Below are 6,000 nucleotides of genomic sequence, written 5' to 3' on the forward strand. Positions count from 1 at the left end.
CACCAGCAAAAAATCACTTTGCTCTGATCCAACTGACATTGGGTCTCTCTGTCTGTTTGTCTGTCTGTCTGTCTATCTGTCTCCCTGTGTCTCTGTCTCCCTGTCTCTCTCTCTGTCCATGTGTCTCTCTGTGTCTCTGTCTGTCTCTCTGTCTCTGTGTGTGTGTCTCTGTGTCTGACTCTCTCTCTCTTTCTCTCTTGTTCTGTCTGTCTCCCTATCTCTCTCTCTCTCTCTGTGTGTGTATGTCTCCATCTCTCGCTGTGTGTACGACTTTCTCTGTCTCTCTCTGTGTGTGTGTGTGTGTCTCTGTCTGTCTCTGTCTCTGTCTCTCTCTCTCTCTCAAGGTGGCCAGATCAAAACCAGACCTTGCGGGTTCTTTGTCTCCCAATTGTGGTCTTTTGAAGGTCTAAGAGAAGCCTGCTTTGGCACGGCAGAGAGCCTGCGGTGTGGCATACCAGCCTCCTTCCCTCCCTGCTGCCTAAATGCATCTGTGTCATGCAAAACGGCATAACGGCCCTCATTCATATGGAGGAGGCTTCCCTCCCCAGCCTCTGCGCCACTGGTAATCCGAAAACCCAGATCTTTTTTTCCCCTGGAATGAATAAATAAGAATCAGCGTGTTTATATGGCTCTCCATCCGTTGTGGCTGTGCGCACGTAGTCAGTAAGGCTAAAAGGCCCCTCTTCTCGGCTACGGATCAAGGTCCAAATCTTTACAGGTAGTCATTAAAGAATAACAGAAGAACTGAGTTGGAAGGGACCTTGGAGGTCTTCTAGTCCAGCCCCCTGCTCAAACAGGAAGACCCTATACCGTTTCAGACAAAATGGCTGCCCAATCTCTTCTTCAAAACCTTCAGTGATGGAGCACCCACAACTTCTGGTGGCGAGCAGTTCCACTGGTTAATTCTTCTCACGGTTAGGAAGTTTCTCCTTAATTCCAGGTTGCTTCACTTCCTTCGTTTCCTCCTTCCTTCTTTCCTTCCTCCCTTCTTTCTTTCCTTCCTTCCTTCCCTCCCTCTTTATTTCTTTCTTTCCTCTTTTCCTCTTTTCCTCTTACTTCTTTCCTTCCTTTCTTTCCTCCCTCTTTCTTTTTCTTTTCTCCTTTCTTCTTCTTTCCTTCCTCCTTCCCTTTCTTTCTTTCTTTCTTTCTTTCTTTCTTTCTTTCTTTCTTTCTTTCTTTCTTTCTTTCTTTTTCTTTCTTTCTTTCTCTCCTTTTTTTCAAGGCAGAGAAAACAACCCGGCTCTGGTTTTTTTTTTATCGTTTCAGAATGGAATACAGCGACTTGAGGTCTTAAGTTTCAGGCGAGCTGAATTCCAATTGAATTTCAGGACAAAAAGAAAAAAAAAGAAAGAAATTCACTTCTTCGTATCCATCTCTCCCTTCCCTTTTCCCGTCTCTCTCCGTGGAGACAATTATTCCGAGCGCTGATGGGTTTCGTTCCAGCTGAATTGCCCTGAACCCCCAATACGGCTCCTGGTGGGGGTATGTATCCATGTGGTTTTTATTCCAGTTTCGTTTATTATTATTATTTTTCCCTGCACGGATATTTGGTGATGCTCGCCGACGGTTACCTTAGTTCAGTGATGGTGAACCTTTTTGTTGTGGGGTGCCGAAAGTGCGTGCGCATCGGCACCCACAATGCAACGTGCCCTGCCCCCCGCGCATGCCCAAGCAACATCCCCACCCCCTTACCTGCACCGCACATGCATGCACCTCCCAGCTAATTTTGGGCCCATTTGAGGGCATTTTTGCCCTCGCAAAGGCTCGAGGGAAGCCTCTGCCGCCTTGGGAGGCTGAAAAACGGGCCTTCCGGAAATCCCGGAAGTGCCTGTTTTCAGCCTCCGGTGGGCTTCTGGAGCCCGGGAGGCCATTTCGCCCTCCCAGAGGCTCGGGAGAAAACTCTGGCGCCTCTGGAGGCTGCAAACGGGCCCATTTCGGCACTTCCGGTATTTCCGGAAGGCCCGTTTTCCGTGCAGGTAAGTTTGGCTGGGGCTCGCATGCCCGCACAAATGGCTCTGCATGCCACCAATGGTACGCGTCCCACAGGTTCACCATTACAGCCTTAGTTAGTACAGATGTCAGCAACCTACAGCTCTGGAGCTGCATGTGGCTCTTTGGGCCCTTTGCTGTAGGCTCCCTTTGTTTTGAGGCTCCCGGTGTTTTCTTTTCCGTGGGAAACGGGTCCAAATGGCTCTTTTGAGTGTTGAAGGTTGCAGACCCCTGCCTTAGTCGGTCGTGGCTGACGCCGCGCGACCGACAAGGCAAAGCAAGCGCCGGACAGTAGGCCGAGACGGCGAGCAGGGAATATATTGCAGAAGGAAAGACCCGGGAGGAAGGACGTAGAAGTTGCAAACAAAGGGAGAAATGAGGTCATCTGAAAAAGCTGAAAAATCTCTTTTTTTCCCCCAACAATGGCTGAGAAGCGCGAGGAGGACTTTAAGAGAGTAGCTTGAGGGCTGCCAGCTGGAAAGGATTGCAGAAAAATTGCAGTACGGGGAGTCCTCGGGTTACAGAGCTTGAAATCTATGTTGCTAAGGGAAACATTTGTTAAGTGAGTTTTGCCTCATTTTACAACCTTTCTCGCCAGAGTTGTTAAGTGAATCGCTTTAACGGTAGTTAAACGAGTGGCTTCCCCATTGTTGGAAGGTCACAAAAGGGGGCCACGTCGTGAACCCCTCCTCCGGGACACTGCAACCGTCATAAATACGAGTCAGTTGCCAAGCCTCCGAATTTTGACCACGTATCCACAGGGAGGCTGCAACGGACGTGTGAAGTGTAGTCCTTGAGTTACAACAGTGACCGTTCAAAGTTACAGCGGCACTGGGGAAAAAATGCCCTTACGGCAGTTTTTCGCCTTTAATGACCGTTGAGGCATCGCCGCGGGAGGCTTGACCACGGGTTCGTATTTATGATGGTTGCAGTGTCAGCGGAGAAGGCCGCTTCGCTTAATGACCCACGCGACTCATTTAACAACCGCAAGCGATTCGCGTATAACGAACGCAGCAGGAAAAGTGGGGGGAAACTCACACCACGAATTTCCGACCGTCGGCTGTGCCGGCTGGGGAATTCTGGGAGTTGAAGTCCACCAAAGTCCCCAAGGTTGGATCTTCTCTCTGGCTTAGAAGCCCCCGAAAGTCTGTTTTTCCTCCTGCTTCTTCCTGAAAAGTCTGCTCCACGTTTTGCAAGTTTTTCTTCACAAAGAGAGGAAGGAAGGAAAAAAAAAAAAGACCGAGAGAAAGAGAGTGAAATCCCACAATAAGCCACCGACATTTCTTCAGCCCAGTATCACCTGGGGAGAGCTGCATTCTTCCCAGGGTCCTGCCGGATTGCCCTTCCGCCGTCTCCCCTGAACTCCCACCGGAGGTTTTCCCCCCTCCATTGTTTTAAAAACTCCTGAGCCAAATTCTTCTGGCAGAGGCCTTATCGTGCGAAAGAGAGCGCCCGGAGGATCAGCTGATGGGTGGGGAAGGAGAGAGGGAGAGAGATAGAGAGAAGGAGAGAGGGAGAGAAGGAGGGGGGAGAGTGAAAGAGATGGCTGAGAAAGAGAGAAGGAGGGAGGAGAGAGAAAGGAAGGAAGAGAGAGAGAGAAGGAAAGTAAGGGAGAAAGAGAAGGGGAGAAAGAGAGAAAGGGAGGGAGAGAGGGAGGGAGAAAGAGATGGGAGAGGGAGAGAGAAAGGGGAGGGAGAGAAAGAAAGAGAGAGAAATAGAGAAAGTGTGAAGAGAAAAGAGCAAGTGGGTGACAAAGAGAGGGGAGAGAGAGAAAGAGAGAGAGAGAAGGAAAGTGAGGGAGAAAGAGAAGGGGAGAAAGAGAGAAAGGGAGAGAGAGAGGGAGGGAGAAAGAGATGAGAGAGAGAGAGAGAGAGAAAGGGGAGGGAGAGAAAGAAAGAGAGAAATAGAGAAAGTGTGGAGAGAAAAAGAGCAAGTGGGTGACAAAGAGAGAGGGAGAAAGAGAGAGAGAGAAGGAAAGTGAGGGAGAAAGAGACAGAAAGAGAAGGGGAGAAAGAGAGAAAGGGAGGGAGAGAGGGAGGGAGAAAGAGATGGGAGAGAGAAAGGGGAGGGAGAGAAAGAAAGAAATAGAGAAAGTGTGGAGAGAAAAAGAGCAAGTGGGTGACAAAAGAGAGAGGGGAGAGAGAGAGAAAGAGAGAGAGAGAGAAATGGTGGCGGGAGAGAAAGAGAGAGTGGGAGAGAGAAAGGGGAGAGTGAAAAGAGAGAGAGAGAGGAAAGAGAGAGGGGGAAGAGAAAGAGAGAGAAAAAAAGATGGGGGCAGGGAGAGAAAGAGAGAGAGCGGGAGAGAGAAAGGGGAGAGTGAGAAAAAGACAGAAAGAGAGAAAGGAGAGAGAAAGAGAGAGAGCGGGAGAGAGAAAGGGGAGAGTGAGAAAAAAGACAGAAAGAGAGAAAGGAGAGAGAAAGAGAGAGAGCGGGAGAGAAAAAGGGGAGAGTGAGAAAAAGACAGAAAGAGAGAAAGGAGAGAGAAAGAGAGAGAGCGGGAGAGAAAAAGGGGAGAGTGAGAAAAAGACAGAAAGAGAGAAAGGAGAGAGAAAGAGAGAGAGCGGGAGAGAAAAAGGGGAGAGTGAGAAAGAGAGAAACTGCACTGACGGCCAGGACTCAAACTTACAGCCACCACAGCATTCTCCCCCCATCATATAATCAAAATCCAGGCGCTTGGCCACCAGTTCGTATTTACGACGGTCGCAGCATCCTGTGTGTGTGTGTGTGTATGTGTGTGTCTGACATGACTGCCCTTTGTGGAACCCCCGAAGCCTGTTTCCGACAAACAGAATCAATGGGTGGGGAGGGAAGCCTGACTCGCTTAAAGACCACGCAATTCGGTTAACACTTGCAGATATTCGCTTAATGACCGTGGCAAAGAAAGCCCGTAAAAATCGGGTGACGACCGCAATCCCCAACGACCGCATTCCCCCACCCTTCCCCCTGGGCCATAGAAGCAGCAATGGAGGTCGTATCTTGAGGACTAGCGGTTTGGTAGTAGTGGATGGAGAGATCTTGGTTTGCGACACCAGCTTGGTTGCCGTTTTGGAAAATGGTTTTACCAAGTCTGGTTTGTTTTTTGTTTTTTTTGTGGGATTTTTTGAGCCAATTCTGACATTTCTATCAGTCAATTCTCACTTTTCTTTGGGGGGGGGGGGAAACTTTATTTTTGTAATTTGGGGTGAGAGGTAAGCGGAAATATTGGGATTTATATATATATATTTTAATAACAGGGCAAGTTCACAGCCTGTTCTTGCAAACCCTGTTCCCGAAATAGTCGAGCTTTTCTGCAGAAATTTGGGTGACCTGGATACTCTTTTCCCGAAGCCTTTAAAACTCTTAAAGAGCATCGTGAAGGTAATTACAGCAAGTCCTTGACTTACGGACCGCAAGGGAATATGTCCATCGCTAAGTGAGATGCTGGTTGCACCCGTTATGGCCACCTTCCTCGCCACCTCGATTTACAACTACAATGGAATGCATCCGTCACTAAGCGAGACACTGGTCACGTGAATCTTGTCCCTGTTATGGCCACCTTCCTCGCCACCTCAACTTACGACCACAATGGAACCCGTCCGTTGCTAAGTAAGACACTGGTCATGTGAATCTTGCCCCCATTATGGCCACCTTCCTCGCCACCTCGACTTACGAATGTTTCTGTCACTAAGCGAGATGCTGGTCATGTGAATCTCCATGCTGAGCCAGATAACTGTTCAACGCCTAATTTTACCACCTTTTATTGCTGCAGTTGTTAAGTGAATCTCGGGGTCATTAAGCGAACCCAACTTCTTCTTTTATCGACAACTCGTTGGAAGTCAGCTGGGAAGGCCACATACGGTGATCCCAGAATCCCGAGGACCTTGCAACGGTCGTAAATACAGGTAGTCCTCAAGTTATGACCACAAGGGAGCCCAGGATTTATGTTGCTAAGTGAATCACTGCGGTTGTTCAATGAGGAAGACGTGAATCTGGTTTCCCCACAGATTTTGATTATCGGAAGGTCACAAAAGG

This window comes from Notechis scutatus, chromosome Z, assembly GCF_049901735.1.
Source record: "Notechis scutatus isolate UNSWTSFEM ecotype Mainland chromosome Z, rNotScu1.2, whole genome shotgun sequence".
Taxonomy (NCBI): domain Eukaryota; kingdom Metazoa; phylum Chordata; class Lepidosauria; order Squamata; family Elapidae; genus Notechis; species Notechis scutatus.